General features: G+C 42.8%; 1 protein-coding gene across 1 annotated transcript in view; it reads right to left on the reverse strand.

The window, feature by feature from the left end:
- Positions 1–12860, reverse strand: part of LOC126471361 (uncharacterized protein CCDC198-like) — a gene marked incomplete at its 5' end in the record, with an annotated part of 95332 nt that overhangs the window by 12716 nt on the left and 69756 nt on the right. The window lies entirely within an intron of this gene.

The raw sequence follows: 12860 nt of genomic DNA on the forward strand, positions 1-12860 counted from the left end.
GATACATCACATGATCACACTGACAGAACCACAGGCACATAGACACAGGCAACAGAGCATGCACAATGTCGGCACTAGTACAGTGTATATCCACCTTTCGCAGCAATGCAGGCTGCTATTCTCCCATGGAGACGATCGTAGAGATGCTGGATGTAGTCCTGTGGAACGGCTTGCCATGCCATTTCCACCTGGCGCCTCAGTTGGAGCAGCGTTCGTGCTGGACGTGCGGACCGCGTAAGACGACGCTTCATCCAGTTCCAAACATGCTCAATGGGGGACAGATCCGGAGATCTTGCTGGCCAGGGTAGTTGACTTACACCTTCTGGAGCACGTTGGGTGGCACGGGATACATGCGGACGTGCATTGTCCTGTTGGAACAGCAAGTTCCCTTGCCTGTCTAGGAATGGTAGAACGATGGGTTCGATGACGGTTTGGATGTACCGTGCACTATTCAGTGTCCCCTCGACGATCACCAATGGTGTACGGCCAGTGTAGGAGATCGCTCCCCACACCATGATGCCGGGTGTTGGCCCTGTGTGCCTCGGTCGTATGCAGTCCTGATTGTGGCGCTCACCTGCACGGCGCCAAACACGCATACGACCATCATTGGCACCAAGGCAGAAGCGACTCTCATCGCTGAAGACGACACGTCTCCATTCGTCCCTCCATTTACGCCTGTCGCGACACCACTGGAGGCGGGCTGCACGATGTTGGGGCGTGAGCGGAAGACGGCCTAACGGTGTGCGGGACCGTAGCCCAGCTTCATGGAGACGGTTGCGAATGGTCCTCGCCGATACCCCACTAGCAACAGTGTCCCTAATTTGTTGGGAATTGGCGGTGCGGTCCCCTACGGCACTGCGTAGGATCCTACGGTCTTGGCGTGCATCCGTGCGTCGCTGCGGTCCGGTCCCAGGTCGACGGGCACGTGCACCTTCCGCCGACCACTGGCGACAACATCGATGTGCTGTGGAGACCTCACGCCCCACGTGTTGAGCAATTCGGCGGTACGTCCACCCGGCCTCCCGCATGCCCACTACACGCCCTCGCTCAAAGTCCGTCAACTGCACATACGGTTCACGTCCACGCTGTCGCGGCATGCTACCAGTGTTAAAGACTGCGATGGAGCTCCGTATGCCACGGCAAACTGGCTGACACTGACGGCGGCGGTGCACAAATGCTGCGCAGCTAGCGCCATTTGACGGCCAACACCGCGGTTCCTGGTGTGTCCGCTGTGCCGTGCGTGTGATCATTGCTTGTACAGCCCTCTCGCAGTGTCCGGAGCAAGTATGGTGGGTCTGACACACCGGTGTCAATGTGTTCTTTTTTCCATTTCCAGGAGTGTTGTTGCATGCTTGAGGGTAGCAGACAAGCCTGTCTGCTAGAGAACAGTGGGACCAACGTCGGAACAGGTAGCTACGCTTTCTAAAAGCGGAGAATTTTCTATTCTTAGTATGGTCCTGTCCGTCCCTTGTCATGTTGGTATAGGAAGCTGCCCCTCTGGCCACTTCCGTTTGTATTTGTGAGCCACCCTCAGGAAGGGACCAGGTCAGTCGGTCCGTGGCGAGCGTCTGAAGTGGTAAGATCTCCGGCTAAGTGCGTGTCTGCTAAGTCCGTAGGACAATGGATTTCCTAAGTTCAGCCTGACTGAAAATTTAATCACCTTTATTTCAGGTTTAGCTCTATAATGTCTAATGTTATCTTAAATTGCAATGCAGTGTAATTCGAGTGTGAAGTTCAGAATATATTCCGGTAGTTGCTTTGTCACTACTTTGTGAGTAAAGTGGAACCACGTGTTGATCAGTAACTCTAACTAGCATCATCCATCTTCAATGCGAATGTGCGTGAGATTATAACGGTTCGTCTTGACAATTTTTTTCAATATAGCAACTTCTCTTTATGTTCAACCCACGTGGGGTGTACTTTGTGAGACCAGTACCACGTGCTCATACAATGGTTTGACCCATCAAGTTAATAGTAAGACGATAGTAACCAGTTTGAGGTTTTTCTTTTGTAAATTGCTTTTCGAACTAATTTATTTTAATTATCAAAATTATTGTGGAGTTACACTCTTCGTGTAAACCAAGTTGACCACGTGAAGCATGTGGTGTAATCATCAAAGTAGCCCTCAGCTTTTCTTTTCGGGAAGATTTCACAGAGAGTTAATATGAATTTAGTATACCAATGTGTGGTAATTACATGACGGACAGGATTGCGCTACAAACGTAACTTCTTTGGGTGAAAATTGAATCGGTTTGTTGTGGTTAATTTCCTCTTGCATATGTTTCAACGTTCTTCGTGTGTTATTTTATGAATGCAGTGTTGTATGCAGTCTCCCAATCTTGGCTCCATATTTGATGTGTTCCGTAAGATTACAATCTCACATTTTCACAATCCTAAATAAGGCACCAGCTTAGTTATGAATCGAATTTAATATGCTGAAATTTCAATGATCAATGTTAAAATAAATTTCCAATTATAAACTGACTTATTTCTTTTTATTTAAATTCTCTTTTTTATATACATATCACAGGTTGTTGTATGACTATTAAAAGATTATAATTAATGTTAGTCTGGTTGGGAGTTTGGTAAGCTAGACTGGAGACCTGGTGAAACAGATGCTCAGTAATGCAAGGCTAACTTCCCCAGACAGCTTACAGCTTTTAACCCGCTTTTATTGTCAATCAGCACCGCTTTCATAGCAAATTAATGCAACAACGTTACACATGGCGACCCTGTTCTGTGATTCCGCTAGACTCTGGAATCTCTGAAACGTTAGATTGCGAGCGTTGTATAATCTTAATTTTTTCCCTGCAGCGCTCAAACAACTTCTGCGTTGTTTCTGAGCAGACTTTCAAATGATTCATGGCGTTATTTAGCGGCGTTGTGTTGTTTGTCTTGTTTTGTTTTCTATATTTGTGTGTTTTATATGTATGTGTTTTTTTTCTCACTTGTAAATTGCACTGACTTCGATCAAAGATATAAATTTGATGTGCATGTGAAAAAGTACTTACTAAGTTGGGTACCTTTCGTGTAACTGTCGTAATTTTTGGGGGATACATTTATTGTGATTAGTGTGTTGCGTACCGGGTATAAATTGAACTAATGCAGACACGTAACCAAGCTAAAAGTAGGTGGTCCAACAACTTAAGCAACATGGACCAAGGGGATAATTTGATTTCGAATATTAACACGTCAGACGGTTCCGAAAATGCAATGGGGAATACTTCAGAGGAAATGCAAAACAGGACGAACGGGCTCACAGCAGAGCCAGAAATTAATTTGCCCCCTACTAACCAAATTGATTTGGCAGAACTCATGAAAGCCTTATTGCAACAAAATAAAGAAAACGCAGAGAAATCAGAAAAATCGTTCCGAGAACAAAAAGAATCATCTGAAAAATCGATTCGAGAGCTAGGCGAAGAAATGACAGAGAAATCTGAAAAATCGATCCGTGAGCTAGGCGAACAAATGACGCAAAAATGTGAAAAATCGATCCGAGAGCTAGGCAAACAAATTACGCAGAAATCAGAAAAATCGTTCCGAGAACAAAAAGAATCATCCGAAAAATCGATCCGAGAGCTAGGCGAACAAATAGACGAAAAACTAATCCAGCAGACAAATAAAGTCGACAAGTCGATGCAGAGAGTGTCCGATGATATCTCACAAAGAATAAACAATCTGGCAAGTGAAATAAAAAGTGATATTATGAAAGAATTAGGCCTTACATTTGAACAAATCGATGATCGTCTGCAAGTCTTAGAACAACGCAAGCGGAGTCGCGATGCGGAATCGAAAGAGAGCGAAGAACAGCTACTTAGGAATTTCCAAGCGCTGAGAGAAGAATGCCAAAGGGAACGCCAGAAGGTACTCTCGAGGGTCCAGGAGGCGGAAACGCATTGTCCCGCATCCATTAGCAATACAGTAGCGGACAACAGTCAAGCGATCCCCGCACTTGAACAGCAAGTAGAACAATTGAAGCAGACTGGGGCGGAGGACAACAGACAAATACATGATAAGACTGCGGCATTAGCGGACATCGTAGGCACGATGAAGGTGACGGAAAGCGAGAACAATACTACACTGGTAGCGGTCGCAGAGACTGAAGAAGGGGTTCGCTTCTTAGATTTCAGACGGGACAGTTCGAAGTGAACAGGCGGCACAAAGCTGTAACAGGCGAATTACAAGAACACGTGGCGCATCTGGAAAACCGCATGGCGTGTGATTCCGAACTCGCCAATAGCACTAAAAATAGCCGTACAAACAGTGCAGAGAGGGACTCTGGCCACGAGGGAGATTTTGACGACAGGGAAGAATAGAAACATTCAAGGGCCGCGCCAGGAGGAAATGCGGGGATTTGATTTCAAACATTTCCTTACGGTGAGAAAGTCTGAGATATTTCGAAATTCGAAAAAAGGAATACATCCACGAGCATGGCTCGAGCAATTTGAGTTTTGTCTTCCCCCCAACTGGGCAAGTTCACATAAGATAGAATATATGTGTGGCTATTTGGAAGACGAACCGGCGATTCGCATGAGGTCGGCAGCGCGTCACTGCAACTCCACTCGGGAGTTTCGACAAGCCTTTCTGTCCGCCTTTTGGTCGGAAGCGGCACAAGATAGGGTAAAACATGGCATAATTATGCTGCCAAATTTGAACCAGTCTGGTTTCGGCAGCCCAGCACGCCTATTCGACCACATGCTGCAGGCAAATCAATTTTTATACGACCCATACGGGCCTGCGGAACTAATTAGGATATGCATCACCAAATTGCCGATGCACTTGCGCCACGTCATTCTTGCGGGACGATGCAAAGAGGACGTGTAAACGTTTAAGACACTTCTCCAAGAGTTGGAATACAATACAGGAGAATACCCGCCTAATCAGGCACAAAGTTATTACAGGACACAGCAGTGCGATCGCAGTCGTGGCCGTAGTACTAATCAACGGCGTGACTGGTCGTCGCGACGGGAACGGAACAATAATCGGGACCGGCCGTATAGAAACTGGGGTAACAGTCGCGAACACAGGTGGAACAACGAAAATGATCGAGGACGTGGACAAGATCGTGAACGCAGCGGGTACGGCTACCAGAATCGATACTACGATGAACATGGTGGGAATAGGATTGTAGGCGGAGCACCACATGATGTTGAAATTCGGCCGGCCAACCCTAGACGTAATCCAGCAAATGGAAATGAACAAAGCCGGCAATGACAAATGATCAACGCAGAAGGCGCCCAATCAGAACAAATGAGCGACATGGCAAATGAGTACATAGGGTATATAGAAAGGACAGTGAGGAGTAGAGAGGACGGGGAAGAGAAACAATTGATTAGTTTACATTTGTGATAAATGCATTTTGAATAATATGTTGGTAAAAATAATGATAAAGGTGTTTCTATGTGATTGATTGAAGTGATGTTTTTAGTTTTTTTTTCTTTCCTTGTGCAATTAGGATTTAGGTTCGTTCAAATGTGTAGATAAAAGGTTTCTTTGTGAACGAATGAAATGTTGTTTATGGTTTTTTTGTGTAAATTGGAAAGAGTCGCTCCTGAGAGAAGCAAGATCTGTGTTGAATTAATGCAAAACTCAGGGGAATATCCGATCTGTGGGTATTATGGGTCTCCCAAACCCAGGTCCCCAGCTGTTAGTAGCCTTGTTTCCGATTTTCTGCTTTCAGTGCTACTATCTATTTATAACCATTCTATATCTGTCAGTATAAATGAGGATCTCTTACTATAGTATGCGTGCTGTATGAATATTTTAAGATAGGAGAACTCTGAGAAAGGAATGAGTAAGTTTGGAATCTTGAAAACAGGATGCGATAATACGATTGTTTAACCAGTGGCTTCCCAATATGCGATGATATGTTAATAATGATGATATATGCCTTTTTGTTCTTTATAGCTGAGTATGTAATGTGCTGTCTGTGGATTTCGTCAGTATATTGATTCCCTTCAAGGTGAAAGAAGAATTGTGGTTTGTGTAATTTACGTGGCCCTGAAATATTATTGTGGTAGTCAAATACGAGCAGTTTTTCAGCCAATGGAGAATGGAACAGAAATATGGATCCCTTCTGTAGTCTTGATTGATGTTGAGCCAGAGGCTGAAAAATTATTCTGCGTTAATACTTGTCCTAGAAAAGCGACGTTTATGTGTTTTGCTGATGCTGTGAGCATTACAGCTTACTGTTTTCGCTGGTGCGGGATGCACTGCAGCCTATATGATTTGTACTGAGGAAATTTCCCTCTTGAAGGTAGAGGAAGATTAAATAACTTTGATTATGGGACCGAAGGAAAGCTTGGTTTAATGTAATAAGGATGAAGCAAAACATTTGTCATTTAAACTACAGGAGGATTCTGATCTTATGTGTCTGTTGTAAGTTCAATATGTTAAGATGAAACTATTTTACTGAATAGAGGTGACCACAATTTTGCCATTCATGAGAAATGAATCCAGAATGACCACCACAGGCGAAATAACTGATTTGGAAGCGAAAGGTAACTTAAAGAAGGAACGAAATGGGTAAGAAAATGTAGTATAACCTGTATGATGAAAATATTTTTACATTTCTCAGACTCATCTATGTTATTAATTCTTGTGATAACGTAATCTTAGATGAAATTATCTTACTGTTTTATGTATGAACATATGAGTATGATAAATGTATAATTGCGAGTTTCTTATCAGGTGTGTTAACTGGTATAAATGTTTTGGCGTCTAAATAACGATTGTTCTTTTTACTGTGTATGTTTAAGGAAAGTTTCTCCATATTTATCATGTGATAATACGTATGCCGCGAGCGTCAGGAAGAGGACGAATTAGAACAATGTTGTAGTGGTATAAACACTGTGTTGAAGTAGCATTGAAGTAGCTTGTTGGATCAACTAGTAGTGGATAGAAGTAGAATTTTGAGTAATACATGTTTATGGGTAGTTAGTTTGTAGTATAGACAACAGGTCTGCATGTGTGTGTGTGTGTGTGTGTGTGTGTGTGTGTGTGTGTGTGTTTGTGTGTGTTTGTGTGTGTGTAAATAACATGTGGACCCTATGCTGCCCTGACCTATACTTGCACAAGGCATAATCCTATTCATTTTAGTGAATTAATAAGTAGCATTTGATTTATTAAAACGGAAGTGAACCACATTAGTGATGTGGATTTAGATATTATATTGTCAGTTCATTTAATTTTTATTTTTATACTGTCAAGTCATTTCACTTTTATTTTTTTTATATTGTCAAGTCATTTAAATTTTGTTTTTATATTGACGATTCATCTAACTTTTTTTATTTAAAATAAAATTAAGTCTCACTTTTGTTCTTAAAAATTGTGAAAGACAATACTAAGTGGTATTATGTATGACACTTTGTAATCACATAACTATGATGAACAATTTCTGTGAATGCAGTTGAGAACGTGAAAGCGAACCGGCTAAACTCTCACGAGACAGCGGGAGCAGCGAGGAGGAGGGCTAGTTGTAAACTGGCGGGTTTCCCAGCAGGACACACTGTCAACCGGGCCACTTCGGGAGCGCGGTCACCCACAAAAGAAGGGTACGCGGCAAACACTTTCCCTTGCACCCGGAGCTAATGGCCGGCCGCACCAGTGCGACCCTCCGTGGAGGCGATGACCTGAGATGGCCGAGCGGTCCACCGCGCGGAAATCCATCTGCTGGCAACGCACCACACACACGCGACCGTGACGAGACGGCCGCGGTGAAACGACAAAAGACCGGGGATAAAGGGGCATGGATCTTTTTGACAGGTACTGTCCAGAGAAACTTGCAGACGTCAACGACTACTATCAACATTTCCTGACGGATGCCCACTATCAAGCGACAGTAAATCATGGTTCGATGTTCTCTGGTCGCTAAGGGTGGCACAAAGAAGAGCCATTAAGTGTCATCCTTGTCCAGGAATATCAAACCGACGAACCAATTGAGGATAACTCAAGAATTTAACAACACAAGGGGCGTGGAGCCTTTTGACACGTACTGTCCAGAGAAATTGGAAGACTTCAACGACGCCTACCAACATGACAAGGGATGGACAGGACCATACTAAGAATAGAAACCTCTCTGCTTTTAGAAAGCGTAGCTACCTGTTCCGACGTTGGTCCTACTGTTCTCTAGCAGACAGGCTTGTCTGCTACCCTCAAGCATGCAACTAGAAATACATTTACTCATTCATCCTCTCACACAGAAGGGAAGGCGGATGACAGTATATTATCATATACAGTATATAAAAGAAAGCGGACGTAGGTTCCGTATGAGACTGTGTGACATGAATTACATATAAACTGTGTTTTAAAGTGTAGTAGTGTGACAGATCGTTCTTGTTTATGTGTAAAAGTAACACGTTCCACTACTCAGTCTCCTCCCAGATAGTCAGAAACGCCACAGTAAGTTTAGAAGAGGAATTTATGCCGTAAATGACAACAGATTTAAGAAATTAACATGAATGGAATCCAGCAGAGACCGTTCAATATTCACGGTACATTCGTGAAATGGTCGCACGGTAAAATTCCCACTTCATCGCTACCTCCGAGGTACTGTGTCCGATCGCTTGTGCGCCGACTATAACACCACGTTCAAACTCACTTAAAACTTCATAACCGGCCATTGTAGCAGCAGTAACGGATCTAACAACTGCGCCAGACACGTGTTGTCTTATATAGGCCTTGCAACCGCAACTCTGTATTCTGCCTGTTTACATATCTCTGTATTTGAATACGCATGTCTATACCAGTTTCTCTGGCTCTTCAGTGTGCGAAGTTTCCGGTTGTGGGGAAATTGTCGTATCAGATAGCTAAGTTATTCAAAAATCTTGACGTTCGTGTAGCTTTTTTATCGCATTATCAAGTTCACAGTTCTTACGTGCATAATGAGCTGCCTCTAAAGATTGGTATAACTTCTCTGTTGTTTACAAAGTGGAATGCAGTTCCTGGCATAAATTCTACATTGGTTAAACTGGAAGAATATTTAAGACAAGACTGATGAGCATTTGCTAACCGGAAAAGGTCAAGTAAAGCAGCATTCTACGTTTGCCGAACAGCAGGGCACCAGCCACTCACGCTTGACGATCTCTTCATCTTACATGGTGCTCGGAAAGACAAAAAGCTTGGTTTATTGAAGAGTTAGAAATACTTTAGCACACGTGTCCAGTCGACGAACAATTGCTGAATGACCAGCTCAATAGTAAGAAGAAAGGCTATTATGAGTCAATGACGCAAGTTTTTAAATTTCTTACATAAATTTCGTTGTGCTTTTCTAATGGGTTCCATTTCATGTTTATTAATTACGTCCCCTCCCCTCCCCCCTCCTCCCACAAATGACTCATTCCCAGACAATGTATTTGCAAAGTCAAGTCGGGATTTCCTGTTTTAAGAATTTGTTTTATGCCCAGTTATTGGGGTGGTTATCTTATGGTTTTATTTAGATACGGCTCATGTTACTATTTTATCTTAGAAAAAACTTAACTCCGTCCGAACAGGCAATGAAGTACCAACGGTACCGACCGGCCACCGTATCATCCTCAGCCCACAGGCGTCACTGGATGCGGATATGGGGGGGCATGTGGTTAGCACACCGCTCTCCCGGCCGTATGTCAGTTTGCGAGATCGGAGCCGCTACTTCTCAAGGGCTGAGTGCACCCCGCTTGCCAACAGCGCTCTGCAGACCGAAATATTGTATCTATCTGGAGTAATTTAAAGGTTCCTTTATGGGTTACTGTGTTCTAGCCAAGTTATTTCATTAGAATGAATCAACCATTTTTGATCCTTTTTGTAAGCATTAAATACGCTTCACGTAACTGCTTTGAGCGCCGTCTATGTACGTCCACTGTAGACATAGGCTGAAAGCCTCATTCCATTGCTCGCCCGTCTACCTGCTGGATGCTGCTCCCGTGAAACTACGGCTGCAGCAGCACTGAGTCTGCAGCACGATCTCTACGAGAGAAATTAACTTCAGTATTTAAAAAGAGAAGAGGAAGTAGGTCAACATGAGATAGGAGATATGTTATTAAGAGAAATATCTGAGTGATGACTGAACGACCTGAGTGGAATCAAGTTGCCTGAAGTAGACGACATTCCCTCTGAATTACTGAAGCCCTTGGGAGAGCCAGCCATGACCAAATTATTCCAGCTAGTGTGCAGGGTACATGAGAGGCGAAATACACTCTCGTTCAGTTTGATTTCTATCCCACGATTACGTGATGTTATATTAGTTGACACACAGACAGACGGACGGACAACAAAGAGATCTCATAAGAGTGTCCTTTTTACGGATTATTAAATCTGACTGTGGCGCAGAGCTTATTTCAATATGCATCAAAAAAAGTTACTGATCGTTTGTCCAACAATGTAAAATATCTGTGAACAAGCAGAGGAAGTTTTAAAATTAACCTAAAGTCACTTCTTCTGGACATGTTCTCTTCCACAGACGAATTTCTATTTAATAACGAGTAGCCTGTTAATCATATATATATATATATATATATATATATATATATATATATATATATATATATATATATATATATATATCTTGTATATTGACTCTTTGCACTTCATGTCGATAAAAGAATCGTTCAAAAGATCTACGGAACACGTAACTAACTATCTATTCATATGTTTTCCCTCCAATGATGTGTGCGTGTGCGAAATTACATTGAAGTCCGACCATATCTTTTGGACACTTCACTTTTTTTTCAGGCCGTATATAACAAATGGTCACGGTCCAAGAGACCTGTTAGATATATTTGTTTAACACTATAGATACTGAATTTAGCTGTCGAATGGAGAAAATATAAACATGCAAGTAATGGAGCAGGCAAAAGGAAATACCGATGTCTAAAAAATGAGTTTGACAGAAAGTACAGAATGGCTGACAAATATGGCTCCAGGACAAACCGAGGCTGAGGAGGCTTGTATGACTTGGGAAAAACTGGTGTCGTAGATTGAAAAATTAAAGAATCTCTGGAGGATGTAAGCCTGTACTAAGTAAAGAAAGGACAGCTGAAAAGTGGAAGGTGTATAGGACAGTCTATACTAGAGAAATTAACTTCAGAACAATATTAAAAAAGAGAAGAGGAAGTAGGTCAACATGAGATTGGAGATATGTAATTAAGAGAAAAATTTGACTGATGACTGAACGACCTGAGCGGAAGCAAGTCGCCTGAAGTAGACGACATTCACTCTGAATTACTGAAACCCTTGGGAGAGGCAGCCATGACAAAATTATTCCACCTAGTGTGCAGGGTATATGAGAGGCGAAATACACTCAGCGTTCAGGAAAAATGAAATCCAAACAAAGGCAGATGCCGAGAGCTATGACTGTTACCGCACTATAAGTTAAGTTATGATTGCAAAATACTGACACGAATGGTTTATATAACAATGAAAACACCGATAGAAGCCCAGACTGAGAAAAATCAGTTTGGGTTACAGAGAAATGTAGGAACGGGTATGGCAGATTGAAGGGAGGCAAACCTGCGGTTATAGTATTTGTAGGTTTAGGAAAATTATGAGGGTAGGAGGGATACAACACAGATAGCTAAAGGTTACCTATAACTTGTGCAGAAACCAGGCTGCGGTTTAAGAGTCGATGACATGAGAGGGAAGCGACAGTTGAGAAGTGAGTGAGCCTAGGCTATAGCCTAATCCCGATGTTATTAAACGTGTACATTGAGCAATTTGTGAAGGAAACCAGGGAGAAATCTGAAAAGAGAACTGAAATTTAGACAGGAGAAATTAAAAATTTGAGTTTTGCCGGTGACATTGTAAATCTGTCAGAGACGGGAAAAGTCTTGGGAGAATGGAATGGATAGCATCTGGGAAAGAAACTAAAAGATGGAAATAAACAAAAGTAAAACAAGTGATCTTGAATGTAGTGGAATTAAGTCAGACAATGTCGAAGGAATTATATTAGGAAATGAGATACTTAAAGACGTGAATAAATCCTGTTAACTGAACAGCAAAATAACTGATGATGGACGGAGTAGAGAGGAGATAAAATGCAGACTGACATACGAAGATAATCATTGTGAAAAACATAAAAAAATTAAACGTTAGAAATTATTTTCTGAAGTTATTTGTCTGGAGTGTCTGGAGTGTAGCCTTGTCCAGAAGCGAAGCATGAACGATAAGCGATTCAGACACGAAGAGAACAAGGTTTGGAAATGTGATGTTACAGACGAATACTGAAGATTAGATGCTGAATCGAAAAAGGGAAGAAAGAAATTTATAGCAAAACTTGACTAGATAAAGGGATAGATTGATCGACACACTTTATGCATCAAAGAAGCGTCATTTTGTAATAGAAGCGTGAGAGTTAAAAATTATGGAGGATGGCCAAGGTCAGAATGCAGTAATGAAGTGCAAATGGATGTACGTTCGTTATGCAGAAATAAAGAGACTTGCACAGGACAGAGTAGCGTGGAGAGCTGCATCAAACCAGTCAACGGACTGCAGAACACAATGGAAATGTAAATGTCGTGTGGCTAGGGCCTCCCGTCGGGTAGACCGTTCAAAAAAATTGTTCAAATGGCTCTGAGCACTATGGGATTTAACTTCTGAGGTCAGCAGTCCCCTAGAACTTAGAACTACTGAAACCTAACTAACCTAAGGACATCACACATCTCCATGCCCGAGGCAAGATTCGAACCTGCGACCGTAGCGGTCGCGCGGTGCCAGACTGTAGCGCCCAGAGGCGCTCGGCCACTCCGGCCGGCGTAGACCGCTCGCGTGGTGCAAATCTTTTGAGCTGACGCCACTTCGGCGACGTGCGTGTCGATGGGATGAGATGATAAGAACAACACAACACCCAGTCCCAGAGCGGAGAAAATCTCTGGCTCAGCCGGGAA

This window comes from Schistocerca serialis, chromosome 3, assembly GCF_023864345.2.
Source record: "Schistocerca serialis cubense isolate TAMUIC-IGC-003099 chromosome 3, iqSchSeri2.2, whole genome shotgun sequence".
Classification (NCBI taxonomy): Eukaryota; Metazoa; Arthropoda; class Insecta; order Orthoptera; family Acrididae; genus Schistocerca; species Schistocerca serialis.